Source organism: Lissotriton helveticus, chromosome 6 (assembly GCF_964261635.1).
Source record: "Lissotriton helveticus chromosome 6, aLisHel1.1, whole genome shotgun sequence".
NCBI classification, from domain to species: domain Eukaryota; kingdom Metazoa; phylum Chordata; class Amphibia; order Caudata; family Salamandridae; genus Lissotriton; species Lissotriton helveticus.
In genome coordinates this window covers 1,558,738,592-1,558,765,517 of record NC_136067.1, presented here as the reverse complement: position 1 = coordinate 1,558,765,517, position 26,926 = coordinate 1,558,738,592, and positions in this window count along the sequence as shown.

Sequence of the window (26,926 nt, the reverse complement as noted above, 5' to 3'; positions counted from 1 at the left end):
ATTTTGTAAAAAAATCAGCCACTAAATGGGTATCTATTTGTCTCTCCTTTTTATGTTAAAGCTCTGTTTTTACCTCTTTGTGCATTTTTCTCCAGTTTTTATATAGCACAAACACGACCTGAAGGTACTGGAATGCTTTATATGAGCACTGGTTGCATTACACAAGGTCAGAGTCACTTTTTAGACACAGAATGTTAAGGGATTTGGCCAGAATCAGTAGATGTTATGTGAATGCCGAAACTTGAACCTGGCTCTCCAGTTCCAAAATGAGAAGTTTTGGCCATAATGCCACATCCTGGGCTGACCAGAAATTCACATAACGAAACCACATGAAAACTCTGCTTGTTATGGGCTAGTGGTTCCAGCAGAACCTCAAGCTGAACTGGAGTCAGGCTCCAGGCTCAAGCCTAGCTCAAGCTTTCAGTGGCTTGCCCACCACTAGCAGATTTGATAACTGGAGCAGCTATCAGAGAAAGACATAAAACATATAAACATAACTGGGGGTGGGGGGTAAAAAAACCTTCCAAGATTTATTTTCTCCGGTCAACAAGTCTATGGACTTTAAGAAAAATATTTTTGTTTAACCCCTTCCATGCTCATGACGAGCTCAGCTCGTCATGCAGTACACTGCTCGTGTGCTCATGACGAGCTGAGCTCGTCATGAACAATGGATTTACATATTATTAAGCACAGCAGAATAATCTCCCTAGCAGCCAAGGTGTTAAAGAATTTAGGAACAGATAGGTAAAATAGCCTATCAAAAACATACCAGCAAAGAAACAGAATTGCATTGCTCTTTCTGTATCAAAGACCTAGCCCACGTGTTTTAGTAGGTCCAGATTAACTTTAATTTATACCAGTGTAATCTCATATAATTTCAGTAATTTTGTATCATGCTTGTCATTCCTGAAATACACTGTTATACCAGGTCGTCTAATATTGCACCATTCATGGCAAAAATGTAGTGCACTGGAATAACACGAAAAAAAACAAAGCACGAGCAGCTGTATTTGCCGTACTTGAATGTTTTGGCCATAAGCTTGCATTTTACACCAAAATTAAGCCCTAAATGCCAGTTTTGTATTTCACCTCCCTACGTGTGATTTCGCATCATTTCTCAGAAATCTCACATAATTACACAAATGCAAATTATCCCAATTTCACAAATCCCCTTATGCTAGGAGCTAGATTTTTGGTTACCATTGAGCCAATGGACATTGCTAATGTATGGGGATGCTTACAACCTGTTCAGTAATATTCAGAAACGCTCAGGTTCTTCAGCTAAAAAAATGTTTCTCAATTATGGGATATGGGTAGCTATATTGGTACAGCCTGTGACATCCAATGATGCTCTAGAGCTTCCATTCCCACCTTGTTCATCGCCCATCTTATGGTCACATGTAATGTAAATCTGGTAAAAGATGCACACACCTGAAATATATTTTGTGTTTGCAGTTTAAATGTTCCCTTTATTCAATCTTGTCCTATCTTCATTCCCCAGGTGAATGCAGTCTGCCTTCTGCTCCACTCTTCTACCATTCCTTGTACCTCACACCCTTTGGTACCGGTAACTTCCTTTGCTTCTCCCCTTTCTTGACCCCTGGTCATTTAAGGTTCAGCTGAATAGTGCTTGAGAAATCTCTTGTAACCTACAAAAACATCTTTAAAATGTGCTTACATCTTACCCGTTACTTACCATTGGTTGGCTTCCATTTCACTCTAGTTTTCTAGCCTCTTATTGGTCATCTCCCCATACGGTGGAGCATGGACCAAGTACAGTTTCCTATCTGCAGCCTGTGTCCTTCCACTGGATGCATGCTCCTCTAGCTACTCTTTTTTTACTTTTTCACATGCACTCTTATAGGGTGTATGCATCTGCAGTCCCTCTTCCTCACTCCGGCCTTTGACCCGTGTCCATTGTGTTTCCCCCAGTACCCACCTTTCTCCCGCTGTCCCTTCCTTTTCTATTTCCCACCACATAATGTCCCCTCTGTTCTGCCCTGAAACAAGTTAAAAAAACATTGAGAAAGCCAATACAGCTTTCATAGGTGAAACCTATAGGCTTTGCTCCTACTCTGCCAGTCCATATGTTGAAACAATATTTAACAGAGATGGGCCCCACTTTCCCTAAGGGACAGAGCAATGTATTAGACTATTAAGTCAAGAAAACAACTTGCCTTAGGGTCTGTTTATCAAATCATTCACACCCTATACACTCTTATTCAATTCACAATCCACATTCTATGCTTATCACCGGTTGCATTGACGTTTGAGTACCACACAAATACAGTATAAAATAGTATTATCACTTTATTTAAAAATCATCAATTCTCATTAAAACATTTCATGTAGACATCCCAATACCCCCATTTTTTATAAAGCACTATCACATTATGTTGAAAAATTTGCATGAAACCCCTTATTAAAAAACATTTGTAGGCCTTCATAAGGTGTTATTATTTCATGTCCTAATTCACAATTACAAACAATTCATTACACAGGAACATAAACATGAGACTGAAAACAGAAACAAATACCAACATGGAGAGTATACTAGACAATCCGGTGTCTTTTGAAGTCACTAATCTGTTTTAGTTACTCCTCATTACACAGGGTATCATTCAACACTTAAAATCCACTGTGTTTTTCACCGCCCATCAAATTTAGTGTTATAGGTGCATCACCGCGTTCGGTGGGTCCCAGTGATAAAAGCGACACACATGTGACCATATGCTGAAACTACAGCGAAAAGAATCAACATTTCCTCTTACTTGGCATGGTAATGGGACTCAGCGACGCAGGTGCAGGGAAGGCTGTTGAGGTTTTGGGGCCACAGTTTAGGCCCAAGACCAGGGTGGCCCAACCACACATCATATAATTTTTCTACAATAATAAAATATATCCCTGATGGGGTCATATACCACCAAAATAAAAATACTGGCATTTAAAAATGCCTATATCTAGAGGGCTCTCTTCCCCCCCATGACGGGGCAGATTTGGGTTGAACACCCCCATTAACTCCCCCCCGCGGGGGGCAGAAAAACAAATGGGGCCTGGGACATCACAGACCCTTCCCAAAGGAGGGTGCCTCCAACCCCCAAAACAGCAATACAAAAAATGCTGTTGTCTAATGGGCTCTCTGCCATCCCCAGGGTGAAGGATTTGTGAACACCCACATCCAACCCCCAGGGGAGCAGAAAAACTACTGGGAACTAGGGGAGGGGGGGGGCACAAGACCATGAGCAAAGGGGCTGCCCCCCACAGAAAATGTTGTACTGAAAAATGATCTAGTGTCTGGTGGGCTTTCTGTCCCCTGGGGCAGACTGGGGGTGAACAACCCCACCCACTCCCCAGGGGGACAAAAAGACTAATAGAGCTCTGGGTAGGGGGAGCACAGGCCCATGCCTAGTGGGGCACTCCCCTTCACAGAATACAGCATTCAAAATGACCCTGGTGTCTTGTGCGCTTTCTGCTTCTCCGGGGGGATAAAACCCCCCATCCAACCCCGGGGGGGAGGGGGGGGGCAGAAAGACTAATGGGGCCAAGCAAGGATCTACTAGCAAGAGGTATCATTGGAAATGGGAGAGTCTCCCCTTTTCAACAATACCTTCCCTATGCAAATTGGTGCTCAGGGGCTGAGATACACCCCTGAGCATTGATTCAGTGAAAGTGAAATAAGCTGATCTGCTACTTTCACTTTAGATTTCAGTGAAATTAAATTAGCACCCATGATTGCCATTTCTCACACAAAATAAAAAGACCCGGGTTGCTGGGGAAAGTCTTCCCCAGCAGTCCGACCGAAAAAAAAAGTAACCCCTCTTTTGTGAGCATCAGAGGGTCCTTTAAAGCCCACCCAGTGTTGGCCAATGAATGATGGACACGCTGAAGAGGGATTGTGGACGTCGGCCATAATTTACTTTAGTGGGTGTTATGCACCTTCAAACATGACACTAATACATATATTTATGATATTATTAAATGTTATATTTCTATATCACTGTTCATAACGCATCAGTAATTTATCACGCAATTATACTTCTAAAACATGTATTTTTCTTGGAAGTATTCATCTATTGGAAATTTGTGAATAGCTCAGGCAGAGGTAATTCGCTTTTATTACAGTAAATGATTGTTTAAAATATACTGCTTTAAAGATTTTCCTTTATGCTGTGTAACAAGGTCTACATGAAATCAGGGTGACTGTGCCTTGGGAAACCATGAGAGAAAGGCTCCATTGTTCCTCTTATACATGAACTGCTATATCCTTGCTTGGATAAGACAGACATATGAAAAAGAGGTTACAACTACATAATAAAAAGCCCCTTGTTTTGTAGAAGCGTTTTAATAATTAGAAATTAATGTCTAATTTAGTATTATTTAAGTTAGCATAACTGGGAAAACAGAATGACAAGGACTCGACCAGCTTACATTGACACCCATTCATATTTGCAGAAAGAAATGTGGACTTTCCTAAAATAGCCTTTTCCTTTTCAGAATGAGAAATTAAATAGAAGCTCTCTTCACACTGTCTGTTTGTTAATAATATACAATTGTATAAACGTACCTCCTCGCGAAGAAGCCTTGCCCGGGATCTTCTAGAGTGTTGTATTATTCAAGGCCATTTGCTTAGGCTTCAACAAGTGGGCCATTCATATTCTGAATGTGTTATTGTTTGTTAAATTACATAATTACATAAAAGCACTGATATTTTCTTCATTTCCTGTGTACGTAAAAGATGGAGCAAAGAAGGTGTTTACCAGATGTAACTTATTTGATGTATCATGTGCACTTGAGCCATCACTGTTTAATTCACATGTATCTATTTACACCAATCCTATTATGTCATTTCATACCATGAATTAATGAATTCTTTATTGTGTGGTTAATAAAAACCATTACAAAAACAGCATATGTGTATAAAAGGGGAGGGAAAACAGGCTTTTAGCAATTTTTTAAAAGAATAAATAAATATATATGCACAGCATGTTCGTAAAACCTCCTTTGCTATCTTTAGTTAAAACAATGAGAATAATAACAGTCTTTTAGGCACGACAATCAGTCCTTCGGTGGTGACCAGACTGAATAGGCACCCCCTAGTTTTAAGAACCGCCCGGGTGTTTGCCACAGTCTGCCTGTAGGGACTTATCCATCAATGCTGTGTGGGTGTAGTAGATACATTTGGCAAAATTGGCCATATGCTTCACAGTGTCCAATGTACAAAGCTGTTGGACTGCCTCATTTGCTGTGCGTGTTCCCAGTTGGAGGAGAATGGGCTTAAGGTGGATTCGGGGAGCTAGCCGCAAAGCAGGGCAGCAAAGTAGAATATGAGCCAGAGACTCTCGTTTATAATTGCAGAGATGACACTCCGTGATGACCGGCCTTGCTTTCACCGTTGGATACAGTTCTTTTAAGGGGAGAGGATGTAGTCTGACTACAAGAATCCTATGTAGGGCTAGTCTCCCCACGGGCTGTTTAAGATGTTGTTTAAGGCCGGATAGTGTGTGGGGGGATGTTTAGGTCCTGTGGAAGCCTCTGGCTGCCAGGGCTTCAATGTCCAACATGCGAGAGTGTGATCGTACTTGCTTTTTTATTATTTCTTTGATGGTAGTATACTTAATTATGCTGGAGTCCCAATTCTCTGTGACTAATTGCAAGAGCTCTTTGGCAGAGGCGAGACCGGTAGACCAGGGATTGCCAGGTTGTCGGAAGATGTAATTTATAACAGCGTTCATCAAGTTCTCTGGTACCGCCATTGTTAAATAAAAGTATTTCGCTAAAGCCGCAAGATCTACTAATGTCTGTCAGTTAAGATTGAATTCCAGGCGAATTCAGGTATTCCTGGTGCAGGCTGGTAAACGAAATACCTTTTTGTAAGCTGTACAATTTATTTTTTCTAAGTCCTGTTCAAATTTACCTGGAAATGCCTGTTGCGCGTAATTGAGGGACGGTAGTAATTTTGCCCTCAGCCCTCAGCCCTCTTTGAATAACCATTGTTGTTGGACTGTCCAAGACGGCAAAAAGTTTACAAAGAGCATAGGTGACCATTTTTCCTGTGTGCTGCAGTTTGTGAAGGTGGACCCTTGAGCGACCCGTTTCACAGATCCAGGCCCCAAGATAGATATAAGATTCTACACTGTTCAAAGTTAACGGTCCCAACCTCCACTTTGCCATATTTTTTTTTGGGTGGTGGCCAAAGATCACTATCTTGGACTTGGTTGGATTAGGGATCAGCTTGTTTCTGGCGTTGTACTCTGAAAGGGCTGTCAGCGCTTTTTGGAGGGCGATTTTAGTGTGATCCAAAAGAACCAGGTCGTCAGCATATTGCATCAGCTGAATCTTTGTGTGCCCGATCCTGGGGGTCACTAAAGTGGCTTCATGCAGAGTGCTGCCCATATCTGCAGTATATAAGTTGAAGAGCATTGGGCGAGGACGCAGCCCTGCTTTAACTCCTGGTACGTGGCGATTTTTTCTGTGGCAGACTCACTGGATAGTTTAACTCTCACCCAGGTTCACAAGTACAGAGATTTGATGGCTTGTAGAAAAGATGGGCGAATGTTCCAACTTTCCAATTTCTGCCATAAGATGGTATGGTTTACCCCATTGAAAGCTGCTGTATAATCAATGAAGCAGGCAAAAAGTGGCGGTGTGCAGTTGGCCACCGCTTGGTGGCCTAGGCATGACAGGGTAATGATGTTATCAATGTAGGAACCACCTGATCTGAACCCGGTCTGATAAAAGGGCAGGAGACCTTCGCTGCTAACCCAATCTGCTAGTTCCACCAAAAAGGCACTTGCATAGGCCTTGCCCTTGATGTCCAAAAGGGCAATCATACGATAGTTCCTCTGGTCGGTGCTTGACCCTTTTTTATATATTGGATGTAGCAGCGACCCCCTCCAGGAGTCTGGAACATCCTCCAAAAGCCTGCACTCAGCTTTTAGCTGAGCCAAATTGTCAGCCCAAAAGTCGACGTACTCCCTAAAGAGAGAGCCAGGCAGGCCATTGGGCCAGGTGCTCCATTATGCCGTATCTTTTTTAAGATGGTGCGAATTACTTGTTTACCTCGGGGTAGAATCATCCAGAGATGCAGTAAGGTTTGTTGCGACATTCGTTGCGACATTGCCTTGTATTGTAGTTCTCTCTGAAGGAGTTACATTCGAATCATCAGTGTTGAGGGTTTTCACATGAGCTACCCAAATGTCCGCGTCAAGTGGGTTCTCTCTGTTAGTGGTTTCGTGAATTAATTAGCTTATTTAGATGTTGCCAGAATTCTTGGGACTTGTTCGGCACCAGTAGCTCAAAGATCTTCAGCCATTTTGCCTCTGTAAGAGGGCGTTTTGCCTTCCAGACCTGTTCTGAGTGGCTCTTGGCCGCTAATTTGAGTTCTTTTTTGGCAAGCTCGGACCCGGTTTCCCGATAGGCCCTGCGTTTCGAATTTATTTTTTTAGTACATTCCTTGATGGCTGGGAGATGTCCCAATTTGTGTGCAGGATTTGCGGTAGTTCTATATGTAATGCTCCCCCATATCAAAGAAGCTAGGTCATAGGCAAGTGTCCCCCATTTCCCTATAATGCCCCAGTTGTTAAGACCGGTTTGCCAGCCTTTCCACGTTGCTTTCCATTAATCAAATTTGTTAATTGGAAGCGGCCCCTATTTGATTCTTCTAAGGAGTCTTTACTGTTCTTCCCCCTTGGTTATTCCGATGCAGAAGAGAGTGTGGCGGATTTTCACTATGATGGTTAACTGCAGAGTTAGGACGGAGTGGTCACTTTCATTTGGGGATTGTACTGCATAATTTGACATATGTGCTTGTAGTCTCTTGCTCAATAAGATGTAGTCAATTGTGGTCTGGTTGTTGTAGGTGGGTGCAAAAAATGCCCCTGGGTTGGCCTTTATAGTTAAAGAGTGAGTCGTTACCAAATTGTATGCCCACATGAGGGTATTGAATCTTCCGGTGCTCTTGTTTGGTGTTGTTTATGTACATTCAGCCCAATTCCATGTGTGTTAGAGTCCCCAAGGATGATAGAGTCCATGGCTGCGAACTGTAAAAGCAAAGTTTCAATCTGGTTTATCATCCGAATAAGCTTGTCCTTCGGACCCGGCCGTGAGGATTGTAGTAGATATTAATGTAAAGTATTGGTAATAGGGCATCAGCCGTGTTCAGGCCTTTCAAAGTGCCGGCCAGGAACATGTCCGAGGGGTTCTTTATCTCTGTAAAATGTACTTTCAAAGCATGCTTAATATATATAGAGATACCCCCCGAGGGTCTCCCAAAAATGTTGCTTTTAATTGCAGGTTTGAAATATTCCGCAAAACGTCCTATTGGTATAGATGTAGTTGCCCATGTTTCTTGGGCACAAATTATATCCGCTCTAGCAAAGAATGTAATTGCAGATAGACTTTGCAAAGCCTTGGTAATCCCTGTGACAATCCAAGTCATGATGCTGATTGTTTGGATTTTATCTGAAGGGCGTCTGTGCAGGGCGAGGCCGTTGTTTGAAAGGGGCCTTTGGCGGCATCAACACATTGCTTGGTAAGGGCCTGGTATTAAGGCCTGGGGTTTAAGGCCTGTGGGAGCCAGGACCAATCTTTAATAGTATTCCCCTTGGTCAAACAGGAGCAAATGCCCTCTTCTACGTGTGTTATGATTTGGATTGAGCTATCGCTCCTCAAATTTATTTTTGGGCCACCTTTGGAACCGTGTAGAATGGACCCAGTTGCTGGCCGAGTTGAATCTTTTCTGTTCATTCAATTCTTGAATTCCCTGCAATTCCTTTGGCCTGTTACTTTTCAGAATCACTGGATATTTAGTAAGAAGCTGGGACTTGATTTTTATTCCCCAGTTCTCCAGTTGCGTTTTGTATCCCCTTGGGGCCTCAGCCATAGCCGGAATGGAGAATGTTATCTCTGTTGTCTCGCTTATTTCACTTCGCCCTGAGGCAAAGAAAGCCACTCTTTGGATATCAGACTCCTCACTAGTCTGTCTTTTGTGTTATCCTGTGATTTTATGTGTCTTTCAAACTGAGCAGACTCTATGTTAGTCTGTTAATTTTCTTTATACTATACATTGATTCTGGTGGTTTGCTTACTTTAGATATAGACCTTATGTTGATTCTCTTGCAGTATTTGATTTTGATTTATTAAAACGGCTAACTTCCCTCTGTTTAACTGGTTATAGTTTTGCCTTCTGCAATGATCTTCCTATTACTTTACAGCCCTCTGCCGAGGGGTTATACTGGTTGTTAATGATGTAGAGGACCTTTAATATCAGGTATAGATTGAGGCAAAAGGGCTATATGGCTAGTTGAAAATTCCTCTTCAATCAAAAAAGGGGGGAGGCAGGGAGAAGCAATGATCCATTCAGCTTCCAGGTCAGGTACAAAGATCAAAAGGTGGGGAATATGGACCACTTGTACCTACGTTACAAGGGTCATTAGTTATTGGTCCCTTTCATAAAAAAACTCATACACGTACGTAGGTGGAAAGTCGGTATATCTTGGTTCTCCGTCTATTTGTAACGTGACAGCATCATCATAGGGTATATTTTTCAGTATGCTGACCTCCACCTGGAGGTGACCAAAACATTATTTAAAAAAAAAAATGAAGTGCTCAATGTGGAGTGAGATTAAAATTATTTCTACATCCTCATTTGAGTGCAATTATTTATTGGTAAAGGAATGTTGAAGAAATTAAAAAAAGAAGGTATGCTTGTTTAGATGGTGTTTTGGATGTGAGCAGTGCACTGCAGTAACTGGAATTTTGGTTCAAGAAACTTACACCAAGTGAGACATACCATTCTTACAAATATTGACGAGTTCCCCATTAGAGTGCATATTTGGCACAGGTGAACTTTTGAATGAAATCGTCGCCGTGCGTATTAAAAAAATTCTGCGTGTCAGCACATCATATCTTTGTATAATGTTTGGCGGGATAATGACGGACTGCATCAATATAAGTTAAGAAAATCTTGCCGCATTTTTCTGCACTCTTCATGTCAATACCAACTTATGGAGGGATATTGAGAGCAACCAGATCCTGAAAGTGAAAATGTTTATAAACGTGGTATGAGAGTTATACCCAGGTTAATCTTGATTATTGAAGACAGGACTTGTGATAGGACGGCCTGCGCTGTCCCCAATAATGTGTATTTTTGACATTCTGTTTTAACCACAAATAAAATAATTGACAATTCAACTAAATTTCATTTATCCAATCCTTTTGCAATAGACAGTCCCCTGATGAAGGCAGTAGTGCCGAAACGCGCATAGTTCCTATTCTGCCGCTTGCCATCATCAAGTTATCATCTCCTGCATACCCGAATGAACACCATTTATTACCACTCTATGGTTTAATTGGAAAGTATTGTGATAAAATTGTCTTTGTGTATAACTAGTTTTGTGTGTAGCAATATTTCCTGATCAAAGTATGTGGAAAAAAATGTTATTGAATAGAATGAGCTAAACAAGTAATATATAAAATTGAAAGAAAATAAATTGAAAATATATTTTTCTAAAAACATTAGGGGTTCTCTATATTTTTATGGGTACAATTTATTATGGTTATTGTGTTGGTGCACCTAGTTTATGTTTTATGAAAATAGAAGCTTGCTATTGGTCTTCTTACACAAAGACAGCAAAAAACAGTCCATGGCTTTGGAACATTCAGTCCAGAGAAGTTAAACCAAAGCTGTCCAGTTTCACAGGTTCGTGCATGAGTAGCTTATCGAGTCTGTAATTTTGCTTTGCGTTCTGAGGCTTGCAGTCCTGTTTGGCCCATTTTAAGGGGATGACTACAAGTCCCAGAATGCAATATAATCACCTGGTCTGGATGATCTACTCATGCATAGACCTGTTATACTTGTAAGCTCTGGTTAAAGAGACCTTGTTGTGAGGTGTTACTGCTGGGACTTGTTTCAGAAGCAAACAACTTCTATGGACTTTTTGAAACGTCTTCACATGGGAATAGTCTTTGGTTTTCTATGTAAAAATCTTCCTACTAATATGCTGGAAGTCAGCCTGAGTGGAGACTGATATGACTCAGTGAGTTAAGCACCTGATGGAGAGATCTTTGTTTAACCTATAGGTCAGAGGTTCTAATCCTAGTAAAAGAGGTCGGTCTGTTAATGTTCCAGCAGCACGGGGTTGCGTTGTAGGTACATGTTTAGTCATAGCAAGATAGCTGAGTAGGTTACTGTGCCTGTTGCAGAGACATGTGTGTGAACGAAAGGTTGCATGTTTGAATGTTGAATCCCAATAGGATAGTCAAGTGTTGACAACGTTTTATAAAAACTGAATTGTCCCCATTTCATATAGCAATGTGTAAAAAAGAGGATTTTCTTGTGACATCGGTGCTCAGGAGAAAACAGCATCACTGTTGTACTTGAGCTTGATTTTTATTGTCACAGGATCAGTACTTGCCCCGGAATTGATTTCTAAAGGCAACTTGCAGACCCCAACAACCTCAATGACACACTCAGTCTGAGCCAGGGCTCGCTTTTTGGAATCTCTCCTTGTGACCTGTCTTTCTCTGGCTCCTCACACAGTCAGAGCCCTGAGGAGTGCAGAGATCTGCCTGCAAGTAACAGGCAGTTTTTTTGTCACACAAGCCTTTGCAAATGTTGTCAACATGTCCTGTATTGGAATAGCACTGTGATGCCGCAACAATGATAGAAAGTGCTATGCGGGATGGCGCGCTAAAAGTTAACATTTTATTTTAAAAACCATTGGCTGCGCGGCCGCGAAAGTGACGCGGCCGTTAAAATGATTGCGACTGTATGGGTGCCTGCGAGATGGCGCCTGTGCTCGTAAGTGCGCGCGTGCGTAACTGCAAGCTCTAGGCCACCACCAAATGTGTGTGGTAGCATTTTCTGAAGCCCTTACTAAAAGTCTCGCCAGAGCAGCGCATGAGCTGGCTCATCCGAGACCGAAAAAGTTATAGCAGGCAAGAGGTTGGAGCACTTCAAGAGGTGCATAGATAAAAAGGTGCTCAAATATGGTACACATGTTCAACAGTGGAGTAAGAAAACCTTTTGATCAAATAAAGACCGATGGATTTCTGAGCTCATGGTGGAGGTGTGGTGGTGTTCAGGAACTGCCAAACCAGCGGTCCGACCACTATATTACGACTATGGCGGCCCGACCATTTTGGGACAGCTGCAACTGCCATGGATAAGCAATCCCTGATGGTCCTGTGGCGGTCTGGGGAAGCAATATGCTTGGTGGTGCTGCTGCGATACTGCCAAGCATATTACGAGTTTACCCAGCCTTTTCATGGCGGTTAGCCTGCCATGAAATAGCTGGTGGTGGGGAAACAAAGGGGCCCTTCAGGGTCCATTGTTGCCCCGGTGCACGGGGATGCATGCAGGGGGCACATGTTCTGCCCCTCTGTCTGCATGCACCCCCTTTGCTTCACGCCATGGACTGCGCAGTCCATACCATGCTCCCATTGCAGTGCCTTTTCAATAGGCACTGCAATGGAACTGCTGTGTCACCCGCCAGACAACGAGGAAACTCATAATCTAGCGGATGGTCGACTTTGGAGATCTGGGAGCGGGGCGCTGGTGTGGCGGCCCGCTCCTAGACCATCAAAGTCATAATCAGTCCCTGAATGTGTGTCCTCCGAAGTGGAAACGTTTCTGTTTTGTTATGCATGCAGAGGTTAACATTGGAGCCACAAGAACGCTCATGTGATTCATAATCTTGTTACAAACCTCCACTTCTCACAAAAAAACTGCACTGAGCTCCTCATTTGATGATTAAAACCAGTCGAATGCATATTTAAAGGCAAGCATTCCTTTTAAAATGTACAGTGGGGATCAACTACTACATAAACCATGCCCCCTTTTTTTTCAAAAGGCAAATAATAGTATAGCAGATTTCTGGAGAGGATGTGGAGATGAGGGGCTTATAATATATTTGTTTTTTGATGTATCTCAAATTTGTCACATATTGGGAAGAGGTGATTTCTCAAGTGGAAGCAAGGAAGGGCACTGCCTTCCTGAGAGACCCAATATATGTACTGTTGGAACTGACATAGCGAGAGTGTTACCCTTTGCATTATCTGACTGTGATGACTGTTCCCAATTTCTCCTGGCAAAAAATAAGCAAACAGTATTTACTTAGTGGAACAAGAAAGGTCTGTCCCCGATCCACAGCTGGGTTACCCACCACTAGCAAATACTAGCAATAGAGTAAATCTCTAAGGGAACATTCAACACCTAAAATACATTTCTAGAATTCTAGGCCCCATACTTTCATTTCTTTTGTATACATTCAGTGACCTTAAAAGCCTCAAGAATGTAAGCACTATCTACTTTATTTCTGAATTATAATACTCATGTCATCTACATATCTTCACCTAAAAGGGACGTCTCAAAATGAGATCTGGAAGTCGAGGGTCCCGCTCAGGAAAGGAGGGACGTGGACAAAGTGGGGGAAGGACTGCAATGTATTGTTACTGCAGGGATTAAGTGATCCTTTGTTAATCTTGCATAACTATTAAAAACTATAAATGGTGAAAACAGAGATTGGAAGTTGTTTGTTAAGTGAGTATGCATCCAGACCTCTGTAGTTTCACATTTTCATGATCTCTGAGAACCAGAATTCTAGGTAATATTAAAAAATCCACCTTTTGTGAGAGAACTTCAAAAACCCTGATAAAGGGTGTACCACAATACACAATCACAGGCTGTCTGAGCCAATTCACATCAAGAGCCGGTAGATGACTCCATAACACCGGGTCACAACTTTGCAGAGCTGAGCTTTGCCAGTACAAATCCTTGCTTTCACGTGTACTACTCCAGTTGGTTTACTGCACCAAAATAAGGGCCTGATTTAGACTATCCAACCTATTACAGGTGCCATATGATATCATGTAATTGTAATATGGCTGACAGAATATCTGTCACGTTTGTGACGGAGTAGCCCATTCGCTAGTATAAATCAGGCCCCACGTTTACTAGGGCCATATGGTGCCTATTTGTTGAATAAAAGCCTTTGACAGGGCTGGTGACAGGGAGTCAACTGGCAACATTAAGAACATGCCGGGTATTTTTTTTTTTTTGTACCTGTTGCAGTAACATTGCTTAATATTGGTACCAAGGCCTTCTCTGGAGAAGCCTCAAACTGTGGAATTTCCAACACCTGTAAACAGAAACAAAAAATTGATTGACTAAGAGGTAATAACTTCCTGACCGTGTGATGTTGGGCTGGAATTGCATTTACGAATTGGTGTATAATGTTCTCAGTATAAATAGAGCATGTCAACATTCCGATGTTATTTCAAGTTTGCCAATTCTGACATTGTTTCCTATTCATAACTGTGACTTAAATATTCTATGATAATATAGCGTAGAATCCTCTCTGCATGCTGCGTTCTCTAACCCATCTCTACTTGTTAAGCAATTCTAACTCGTATCAAGAGACTGCAACTCATTCTTTTTGGTACATATTTTTAATGACTCTAACCTGTGATGCTCTGCACTTGCAAGGAATTCGCTCCTGATTTTTTTTTTTATGTCAGTGTTCCTTTGTTTGCTTGAAATATTTCCCACTTCTGCATGTGACATATGTGTGTCTACTTGTTTGTAAAGATATTTTTACACTGCACCTTTTTAGAATGTGCTATAAGCTGGGCCACTGGAATGATGCATCAGGGGAGGGTCAAATTATGGGGCAAGGTTGAGTACATTTTGTGCCAAGAAAGTGGCGTACTGCATCCCATTTTGTGATCGTATTAGTTCATTATTTTGTCATTTTTAACCTTAACACTATCTGGGCATGGGTTGCACCTCCTTGATACCAGTTTAGAACCCAAATGTAGCAATAAACAACCGAATGGTGGCGAGTAAAGCTTTGCAAAGGGCCTTCCACTATCCCGCAACTCGTGTTGCAACTTTTTTTTGTTACTTTTGATCCACACTTTTTGTCTGAAATCTCCACATTAGATCGCAGATGACCGAATATGTGGCAAATACGGCAAGTTTATGGACCAATTGGAATTTGTACTTCGTTGATTATGTGGTTTACATACATTTTCTTGCGTTTCGGTGGTGCATGGATTGGCAATCCTTCTGAGCTGCTGGATTGATATGTTACTGAAATTGAAATATGGATCCTGTGTCACAAGATACATTCCAACCATGCACTCTTATTTTTTTCATCGGTGATTGCTCGACGCGTTAAATCATTTCAATAACTTTATGGTTTCATGTTTCATTTATTGGTAGCGAAAATTTTTATGGTTTCTTTCAATCTTTCTCATGAATATTTCACTTCATATTCCACAGTCGTTTTTTTGCCCAATGCATTTCAAGCATATAGCCCTTCATCAGGGGACTTCTTATATCTGTGAACAGTATCATATGTCGTTATTGGTACTGGACTAGATTAAATTAAATAACTGGTTAATTCAATGTAACATCCTCCTATTATTGTTAGAATACATAATTAGCATTCACATTTCAAACAGTATGATTTTTTATCACCAACTTCTAATAATACCTGTGTGAACAAGCGTTATATTATAATGATGTTTAAGAGAAGATCCACCTTATATCCCATATGTAGTGTGATGGTGCTTCCCAACATTGTGTGCGCGCCGGTGTATTTGCCATCGGAATAAAAAATCACTAACCTTTGATCTTTGTCTACGGACTCTGTGTGCTGTAGAGTGAATAAACCAAACGTATATTGAAGTGGTTTATAAGAGTAACAACGCTGTTTTTAAATGTAGGACTCATTTGATGAATTCTTATCGGGAATTTTGGGAAACACCATCACACTACATATGGGATATAAGGTGGATCTTCTCTTAAACATCATTATACTAGTACTAGTCCAGTACCAATGACGACATATGATACTGTTCACAGATATAAGAAGACCCCTGATGAAGGGCTATATGCTTGAAATGCATTGGGCAAAAAAACGACTGTTGAATATGAAGTGAAATATTCATGAGAAAGATTGAAAGAAACCATAAAAATGTTCGCTACAAATAAATGAAACATGAAACCATAAAATTATTGAAATGATTTAACACGTCGAGTAATCACCGATGAAAAAAATAAGAGTGCATGGTTGGAATGTATCTTGTGACACAGGATCCATATTTCAATTTCAGCAAATACGGCAAGCCCATAGTAATGCGGGAACTGCCACGGCCTCAAAATCGCATAATTCCAGTGGTCCTGGGTATAGATGGGGCATGTGATGGTTTATTAATGCCTAGGCCGGCTTCACACACACAGGTTCATGTAAAGTGAAAGCAAAGCCTCTTTCCCTCACCAACAAACCATCTGCAGTCTCAGTGCAAAATAACATGGTCCATTACAGGAAGTGAGGTTTATTCTCAGGGGATACTCGGTACGTGTACTAACAGCATGGCCCTCTGTGCTGAAAACAGACGCTGCTGTCGACATGTTGCTGTTTTATTTGTCCCAAAAAAAATGCACTAATTTATATTTATTTACATGTCGTGTTATTGATTTCATGAGCAAATTGCTGAAGCGATAACGTGCAAGTAAACCTAAATATTGCTAAGAGTGTTGGAAAAATCTAATGGATTTGTTAAATAATGGGCAACAGCCTCTGGCAAAGTAATTGTCGTAAAAAAAAAAGTTGTTTGCTCTGTAAATTGAAACTAGTTCGGTCCGGGATTCTCCACCCTCTAAGACTTAAGTGATCGTCTGGCCTGACCCGTCTGTAGGCTGTCAATGCTTGGAGTGAGCAGATCGGCTGGGGGAGGGGAGGGGATCAGATTGCCACATGTATGCAGGAACAAGGGAGGATTCTAGCATTCACTAGTGCAAAAATAAGAAATAAGATTCTTTGGTGTGCGTGTTTTTTATTTTTTCATTTTGGGAACACGTCATACGATTTGTTTTAATTCTTTAACCAGCAACAGAAAAGAGAAAAAAAACATGTTTATATTTTTTACCTCAAAGAAAGAATGGCCGTTTGCAATCATGCAAGCTGCGTGGCGCAATGAATCAGTGTTATGGTATCAAACTGTTAAAAAATGGCCACCGGTAAACCACACTAAACAGGATCTGTCCAATGTTCGCCTTAATTGGGAGCTTGGGCCCTTCCTGTGTCAGCACACAGCCCGCTGTTTACAAACACTTCGCATTGTGCAGGCGATGGATAGGCCGGGCCAAGGTTCAAAGCAGGTTTCCCAACTTCAGCCGGAATGTGCTGCGGTTGCAGTTTCCCTTCTGTGTGCCCAGTGAGGTGAGTCACACAAACTGAACAACATCTGAGAGCTGCTATCAGGCGCGCGGGGGAGGGGAGGCTGTGGGACGCCAGCGGCATCTCCAAAACTCCCACTGACAATGTAGCTTGATCATGTTTACATTTTTCTTTAATATAAAAGTGGCCAAATCGCTGTTTGGAGAAATGTTGCTAACTGGCGGGCCACTACGCACCTAGAGACAATTGCAATTTTAGTCAGCAATATGTAGGTTCTCTGACCATTTTTCAAACCATATATATTATTTCGTTAATCATAAAATGAATTAATCCGATATACTCCCACCCCCAACCACTCCCTAAATACAGTCTGTTTCCTAGATGTAACTTTTTCGCAGTTGCATGGGGATTGGGTGTCATACGCATCAAATGTAGTCTTTCCACTACTACTTTTAAGGACAATGGAAAGTAGTGCTTAAGTGCTGTCTTGTGCTTTATTTTGTTTTGTTTTAAATAGCGCGAATTCGACCCGGCGGTAATGAAACGGTTTATATGAGCTCCGATTACTTTACACAGTCGCACTCATTTTTTAAAAAAAAATGTTTAAGGCACGATGCTATTAAAAGTGAGTTGCCCAGGGTCACAGGATGTGGCGCTGACGCCGAAGTCAAGTTCCTCAAGTGCAAAGTCGGCAGCTCGGCACTGCATGTAACGCTCGCCCTCTCCAAGATTGAGATGCATTATGGGAATGTGCCCTATGAACTTTTCTGCTTTTATAGAAGGCTGTATATTTTATTGAATAGTCTGAGTAGTGCTCGCTCAGTCACCCCGAAAGTTGGGACCGTTTTGCTCGTCCGTTGAAAGTCTCGATAAATATTAGATGTACCATCAAGTAGCACCCCTCCTCGCCTCCCTGGCATCATCTTTACTGTCGGAATCATGAGAGGGCCTTCAGACGGAATGTCTCTGCCAGAGCGACGCCTTGTAGTGGAAGGCGCTGCGGCTCGGGCGGGGACATTACACAGACTATTTTTACAGTGGAATGTGCAAATAGCTGACTGCTCCACCGCCTCGATGGGGGCACATGGCGATACTATTTTGTGTTTTTGTAATTAAGCTGTCTCACTGTTTAAAAAAAAAAAGTATGCTCTTAATGTCCCCCAAATCTGATTCTGTCTCTTTACTAGTATTAGTTATAGAAGCCTGTGGCCTCGAATCTGTTTTTTGATTCACTTTTAGTGGACTGGGGAAGTACATCGAGGGGAAATCGTATGTAGCATGCTTGAAGATCTAACAAGGTTGCCAGCGGGCGCCATGCAAGGTGGGTATATTCAGGCAAACACGTTGCATGCTGGAATCTGCGGGGCACTAAAATCACAAAGAGCTGCGCTGTAATAACTGATAATCCCGGGCCAGTTGTTGGTGTCACACACCACACGGGTGATTTGGAAGCTGGGTGTTATTAGTCTTCTAATGAGGGCTGGAGAGGGGGCGTCTGTTGTGTATTTTATTTGACAGCTTCTTTTAGAGTGTGCCAGATCGAGGCTGTCCTGTTGCTGGCAAACAATTTAATGTGTTTCCTTTGCATTCTGTGAAATATAGTCCTTCTAACAATGCTATGTATATCGATCGGTGCTGAATTGGGCACTTTTTACCCCCCCCCCCCCCCCCCGTAATAGCATAGTCAACTCTAGGTATCACCATATTCTACTCAGTGGTGTGGTACGGCTGCCATGGGCCCTAACACAAGCAGAGCAAACGCCCCTGCCACACCCCTGTATGGATCTTTTTTTTTTTAAAAACAGCAATTGGGCTACCCTCCTGCCCTGGTATGCCTGGTTCCCTGCTGCTAACTAGCCACTGCTTCGCCTTCTGAACTCAAAGAAGAGGTCACAACTGCCGAGCGCCCAATACATGTTGGACGCCTTCAACAGGTCTGAATTTATTGTCAATCACATTTGCATTCTGGTACTTGCAGTTTATTAAATGGGCCCCAAGGTCTAATCGCGTTTGTGGATCACCTGACTGCACCTATGGCGAGCGAAAAAGCTTCTTCAGAATAATCAAGACTGTACGTCGCTCAAACCATCATCAGTCCAATTAGTGAGGCGAGCATACAGTGAGCTTTAGCCGTGGTCACACTTTGTCACTGTGAGGCCGGCACCCGAGGCAATGAAACAGTACCATGGCAGCCATCTAGCGCCGTGGCCCCAACAAAGAGTCCTTTCTGTGTGCCCACATCTGCCCACGTATTCAATTTAACCAGCATTGTGTGAAGGGAACCAGGGTACAATAGATTTTGTGGGGGAAGGGACGCCCATTTTAAAACTCAAGTTATAAAGACTTGCCTTACATGCAATGTAAATTGTCTGTTGTGGTGTCAATGAGCGTGACGCGCCGCGAAACACGTTCAATTGTGCTAACAATAGTGGCTACTGAAAACAAATATGCTGACCGCCACACCTCAAAATATCTTCCAGCTGGCTGCTCGACTCCACCCGAGTGACTCAATTCTTTTTCCGAAGTGACGGCTTTCATAACGCTCGTGACTTTATTTTCCCAATCGATAATGGCGATCCAATTCTCAGCGCTGGGCCGTTCAAGGCGCTATGCAGATACACGTAGATCACGTCCGAAGGATTATAACAACATTGACCAAACCTTGGTGGTAAGGAGTCCGAGTTTCTCGCTTGGCCTGCGTGTAAAGGTCACTAAGGCACGGGTTGTTTGCTTTCTTTTGGGTAAACAGTGACTATTTGTTTCTGCGCTGGCCTCAAATTAACCAAACCACAGCATATTCACAGCGCTTCCAAAACAACACATGATAGAAAACAATTTTCAAAACAACTCATGAAAGGTGTCGGAGCACTTTAACCACCACCCACGAGGAGGCTGAGCGTCTACCCCCCACCCCCCTGGCTGAGACCTTCTTGCATGAGAACGTGCAGTACAGAAGGTGGAAAGACAGCGCGTGACCCTGTCACACGTGCCCCTAGTCAGGTCGGATTTCCTGTCTGCCCAATGAGAACGTGTGAACTAGGGCAATAGAGTGCTGGGGCTTAGGAGTATGCAGTTGAGACAGTGGCAAGAACTGAAGAGGGAGGTGCGGGCAGTTGCAGTTTATTTTATTTATTTTAAAAGTGTTATATAGCGCTTGCTTGACCTGTAGGTGTCAGAGCGCTTTACATACACACTGTAAAAAACAGACGGAATGTGCATTACATGGTAGGCAGGCAGTAAGGAAGCAAACAAGAGATAAAAGCTAGCCATTGTTTCATTGGTCGTTGTACAAGCAAAGACCTGTAGTCCGCCCCCCCCCCACCCCGAGATGTTTAAATTATAAAATACAGCAATAATCAGGGTTCAGTGGGTCCCACAGGCCTATGGGCTCCAGTCAGTGCTTTAAGTGGGCCGGTACTGAGTACCGACAGCCTCTGAGAGGGAGAGTACCTGCACTTCTCAAAAGTGACATAATACTTTTAATTAGCGAGTACCAGCACTTCTCAGAAACAAGAAGGTCCTCTGGTACAAGGTACCTGCACTTCTATATTTCCATTACATGCACTGGCTCCAGTGCCATTGCCCCCGTTTCACCAATGGAAGCCACGCCCCTGGGCAGGTGAACATTTATGTTACTACCAGTAGCTGAACATTATAACTAGTGAAAGGAGATGGGCCAACATGTACCTCGTTAACAATGTACTGTGAAGAGAACTGGTCAGTATCATTTTTTTTGTGCAGATTTATATAGCGCAAACTCAACCCAAAGGTATTGGAGCGCATTACATGAGCACCAGTTACGTTACACAAGGACAAATTATTATTATTTTTTTTTTTTTGGTAGGCACAGGGAGATTAACCCCCAGATGCATCAAAGTTATGTTTTGCGAGTCCTTAATAGCGAATTTTAAGGATTCGCTATTAAAGACTAGCAAAACGGGATGCATGTAGGAATCGCAATATTCTGATTTCTACTGATTCCTTATTTGCGATTCGCTAATTGCTAATCGCTAATCGCAAATAAGGAATGGCTTTCCCATTCATTCCTATGGGCCTAAAGGCCCATAGGAATGAATGGGGAGTCATTCCTAATTTGCGATTAGCAATTAGCGAATCGCAAATGTGCCGCAATTTCAAAGGTGCCAGGGTGTCCAAAGGACACCCTGTTGCACCCCTGAAATGGTAATGGTCACTGGTGTTGCGCACACACATGATACAACTTAGAAAAATGCACTAAAGTGCATATTTCCAAGTTTTTGCTATTTACCACGTATTATGACTTCGCGGTAAATAGCGGCCCCAGATTGTGAATTCGCAATCTTGGAATGGTTCATGCATTGCATTTAAGGAATCGCAAATTGCGATTCCTTAAATGCAATCTCAATTTGAGAAATCGCAATTATTTGCGAATTCTTAAATTGCGAGTGCATGAACCCTTGATGCATCTCAAATGCCATTTTTGCGGGCGCAAACGGCCGAATTTTGCGATTTGCACCGTTTGCGCTCGCAAAAATGCTTGATGCATCTACCAGTAAGTGATTTGTCCAGAATCACAGGATGTGGAGTCGACCAAAGGCTCGAACCTTGGTTTCCCTGCTCCAAAGTCGGCAGTCTAGCCGTGAGCCCACATTCCTCTCTCCATTGAGCATTGAGCCCTTTATTGGTTATTTTAAATGCTGGTATAGGCTGGGAAGTTTAGGAGCATTTATTTGCAGAGTATTTAGTAGCCGTGTGGGATGCAAAGAGTTGTCTATATTATCAGCCACACAGCCCCTACAACATACACCACCATAGTTCACAGACTGAATGTATCAGTGTCATGCCTCATAGTGACATTGAAATGCATGACTAAGTTTGCATTTCCATTGAAATCATTGGACTGACTGAATAATATGGATGTCAATAGCAAGCAACATTTTTATTTTGTTAAATTAAAAATGTGGATTGGACCAGACAAGTCTGTGAAGGGCCATTCTACACAGCACTTCCCGCCGGATATATAGAGGATACAGAATGGCTACCAATGTAAAATGATCCAATATTGCCATTGAGGGGGTTCTGGTTACATCAACAATGAGGCTGTAAGCCGAGTTTTTTCTAAAGGTCACCAGAACCCAGAGATGGCAAGTAGAGCCATATTATACATAGTACCCATTAGGTATTCGTTTATAATGCATTTTTTATGGTGGGATGGTTAGCTTGAAAAAGTTGTTTTCAAAGTGCAGCTAACAATGGGCATTGATTGGAATTAGAATGTTTAGGTTTGGTTTACCTTTCTTTGGACACATTTTTCACACAAAATGACAACAGGTAGGTCAGTGGATTCATGGGATTCTTTGGCTGCAGCTTTTACAGCTTAATTGTTTGCAATCATCATTTGCCACGTAATTTGTAAAACATGCAGATTTTGGCACCAAATGTTTCTAGCTCAAATGGAGGAAAATAGTACTAATTGAGCATGTGCTACATAATTTTTGCTTTTTGCTATGTAATTTATATAACCTTACTGCATAATTTGGTGCTCATTGTTACATAATACTAGTAACCCTGACAACATTAAAGCTCAGCAGAGTGGTTTGGGTGTTATCATTATTTTGATCAAATCCGAATTTCACAGGCAACAGTGAAAATGTTCCATATTTCATGTTTCTCTATGATATATGGGTTATCTGAACATCTCCACAAAAATGTTATAGATGTTCAGACAAATCCTTCAAAATAAACTGCATATATACTATAAATATGTATATTGTAGATGCCCAGATGGGTGTAGAAGAGTCCACCATGTAATTCACTTGCCCCTTGTAAGAAAAATAGTGTCATTGGTTGAGGGAGGGTGGAAGCCCCACTCAGGCCACAACGACATTCCTTGTCAGTAACAACCACAAAAAGCCACTAAATTAACCTGTGCTTAACCATCTGGACGCTTGGCACAAAGCAGTCAGGCTTAACTTAAAGGTAATGTCCAAAGTAATTATGTAGTACACAAACAGTAATAAGGTGAAAACACAACACACGAAAAATCCCAAACAAATTTTGAAAATGATTGTACATTTTAATAAATAAAATGATACTAGAACATGGGTACTCTTAGTACGGCCTGCGGGCCACCAGCGGTCCGGCAAGCCTTCCTTGGCGGCCCACGGACCTTGAAGACACTGTACCTGTGATTTTTAAAGAAAAATGAAAGTGTCAGCAAACACCGCCACAGCAGCGCGGGCTCCAAGACACTTTGCTCTACGGGGGCCGGGCGATTCACCACAAAGCCTCATTAACAAGTAAATGGTCTTTTAAAGACCTGTGAAGTACTCCGGTGTGGCTGTGTGTGTTCCCGGGAAGCTGGGGTTAGGTGACAGAGGGTGAAAGACAGAGGGAGACAGACAGAGGGAGGAAGACAGAGGGAGGGAGAGAGAGAGAGAGGGAGACAGAGGGAGGGAGACCGAGACAGACAGACTGAGACAGAGAGAGAGGGAGACCGAGAGGGAGACAGAGGAAAGCAGACAGAAAGGGAGGCAGAGAGGGAGACAGACAGAGGGGGCCAAGGTAGAGAGAGAGGGAGGGAGACAGAGGGAAGGAGACAGAGGGACGGAGACAGAGGGAGACATAGAGGGCGACAGACAGAGGGAGGGAGACAGAGGGAGGAGGGCGACAGAGGGAGGGAGACAGATAGAGGGTGACAGAAGGAGGGAGACAGAGAGAGAGGGAGACAGAGAGAGGGAGACAGAGAGAGGGAGATAGAGAGAGAGAGGGAGACAGAGGGAGACAGAAGAAGGGAGTCCGAGAGAGACTGAGGGAGGAAGAGGGAGACTGAGGGAGGGAGAGGGAGACAGAGAGAGAGGGAGACAGAGAGAGAGGGAGACAGAGAGAGAGGGAGACAGAGGGAGGGAGACAGAGAGAGGGAGGGAGACAGAGGGAGGGATTCAGGGAAACAGAGGGAGGGAGAGGGAGACAGACAGAGGGAGACAGACAGAGGGGGACAGACAGAGGGAGAGAGACAGAGGGATACAGAGAGAGAGGGAGAGGGAGACAGAGGGAGGGAGAGAGACAGATAGAGATAGAGGGAGGGAGACAGGAAGAGAGAGAGAGAGGGATACAGAGGGAGGGAGACAGAGGGAGAGAGACAGAGGGACAGAGACAGAGGGAAGGAGACACAGGACGACAGAGAGGAAGACAGAGGGCGACAGACAGAGGCCGACAGACAGAGAGAGACAGACAGAGGGAGGAGGGCGACAGAGGGTGGGCGACAGAGGGAGCGAGGCAGATAGAGGGAGACAGAGGGAAGTAGACCGAGGGAGAGAGACAGAGAGAGGGAGGGAGACAGAGGGAGGGAGACAGAGGGAGGGAGACAGGGAGGGAGACAGAGAGGAGGGAGACATAGGGACGGAGACAGAGACAGAGACAGGCGGAGGGCGACAGGCGGAGGGCGACAGGCGGAGGGCGACAGACGGAGGGCGACAGACGGAGGGCGACAGAGGGAGGGAGACAGATGGAGGGTGACAGAGGGAGGGAGACAGAGAGAGGGAAACAGAAGGAGACAGAGAGAGAGGGAGACAGAGGGAGCGCGACAGATAGAGGAAGACAGAAAGAGGTAGACAGAGGGAGGTAGACAGAGGGAGAGAGAGAGAGGGAGGGAGGGAGACACAGAGAGAGAGAGAGACAGACAGACAGAGTGAGTGAGACAGAGGGAGACAGAGGGAGACAGGGTGAGAGAGGGACAGAGATAGAGAGAGAGATGGAGGGAGGGAGACAGAGAGAGAGAGAGATTTGTGTATGCCGAGTCTGGTGGCTCAGTGAACGAAGGCGTCCGCTTCAGGAGCCTGTGTTCAACCTCATGGTCACAGTTTTTTTTGTTGCTCTAACCCCTCCCCCCTCCCCCACTGACCCCGCCCCCACCGGTTCGGCCCTCGCTCACAAACCACACTGTAAATTTGGCCCTCGAGAGAAAGTTTGTGAGTACCCATGTACTAGAACAACAAAAATCCAATCAGTAGAGACGGAGATGATTATTTTAAAGTTTTTAGTCAAAATAGCGCCTAGAAGTACTAATCACCACTCCTTGCTATATGGCTGCACTAGACCACAGTAAAATTACAAGTTCAGGCTGACCATGATGCAGTGTAGGTCGGATACAGGGACCAGTTGAGTTGGTGTCACGCTGCAGGTCCATGAGTTTTGCTGTTGCATAACTCCTAATGTTATTGGTGACAGCTCTGATGTACTCAAGTATTCTTTTTCTCAATTCACATGTTATGCTATCCATGTATTTTAAGCCACACAGGCAGGTTATGATTTAGACCACCAATTTGCTTTTACGTGTGCTTTTTATGTGTGCTTTCCAATGGGAGTGTTGTATTCTGTCCAATTTTGTAAACCTTGAATGTTTTACAGTTCTAGAAACCAGATTTATTGTGCCAATTTTTCGGACTAGTTTGTCATTTTTTTGAGGTGGCTGTAAACCAGTCTGTCCTTTATATTTGTTGCTCTTTTATAGGTGGTCATGGGGGGATTGCCAATCTGGCCACTGAGGATTTCATCATACTTCAGAACATACCAATATGTTTGTAAGATGCTTCTGAGTGAGAAGGCTTCCTTAGATTAAGTTGCTAAGTCCTAATGGGCTTTCCTCTCTTTCCTTGCTGTCTTCTGTTTTATGGATATTTGCATTGAGGATTTCCTGTCTGGATCTTTTTCTTGCTCTCCCAAGACCTGCTCATATGATTTACACTGGATACTTTCTTTCTGTGAATCACGCATTTATCATTGCAACGTTCAACTCAAATTCAGTTTCTTTGGAGCAATTCTGTCTCAGTCTCAAAAATATCCCTCAGTGTATGCTCCACTTTAGGTTGCACTGGTGAAAAGGTTCCCCATTTAGAATACTATCAGTTGTTGTTGGGTTTCTGCGCAGGGTGGACTTTATTTTTTTCCATTATTTATGTATCTTTCCATCTACAGAAATATCACCCTTGTTTCAACGTTGTTGTATATGACCATGATATTTTGTTTGTTGTTGTTTAATATTTGGTAATATCGGTCATACTTTGCTTCTTCCATTCCAGGTTATGAAAGGGTCACCTGGGAAGCGCAGCCATGTTACTGTTTTTTCTAGTAAGGCTGCATTGTCTTCTCAACAGGTTACTGCCTTCTCCCACCATCCCATGGTCAGTTCGGTGAAAATGAAAAGCCAATGGCTGCACAACATATTTGTTTGAAGATTTCGTCATTAAACAGAGTGATGTTGTTTTCCAGACACATTTTAAACATTTTTATGTTCATTATGTTGTGATCATGATATTCAATTTTCTCTTGTTGAAAAAGTACTGGCATGTCCCAGTTCTATTTGGCACTAGGTGCTTGTGTATATTGATACCCCATCCCTAGTGATCCATTTGTAGTCCAGTTTTTTAGTTTTCATTCCATGGTATATGCTGTGGGTGTGTTAATAATTCACTGGTATCACGGAGAAACAAGGATAAATTCTTAACAACTGGTGCTAGGAAATAGTCAGTGTTTGATGATGTGTTTCCCAACAGTGTTAATTTCGAGGAGATGATTTGTCTGACTGGTAGATTTTGTTTTCATTTATGAATTTTGGGGACAACATATATTGTTAGTGCTATATAATTTTTTGTGCCCAGATATCTTCCCTCATCATTGTCAATTAGGCCTTGATCATCCCAGACCTTTAATCACTACCCATGGCTTTGTTCAAGGTCTGCTGATGGGTTATCTTTTAGTTT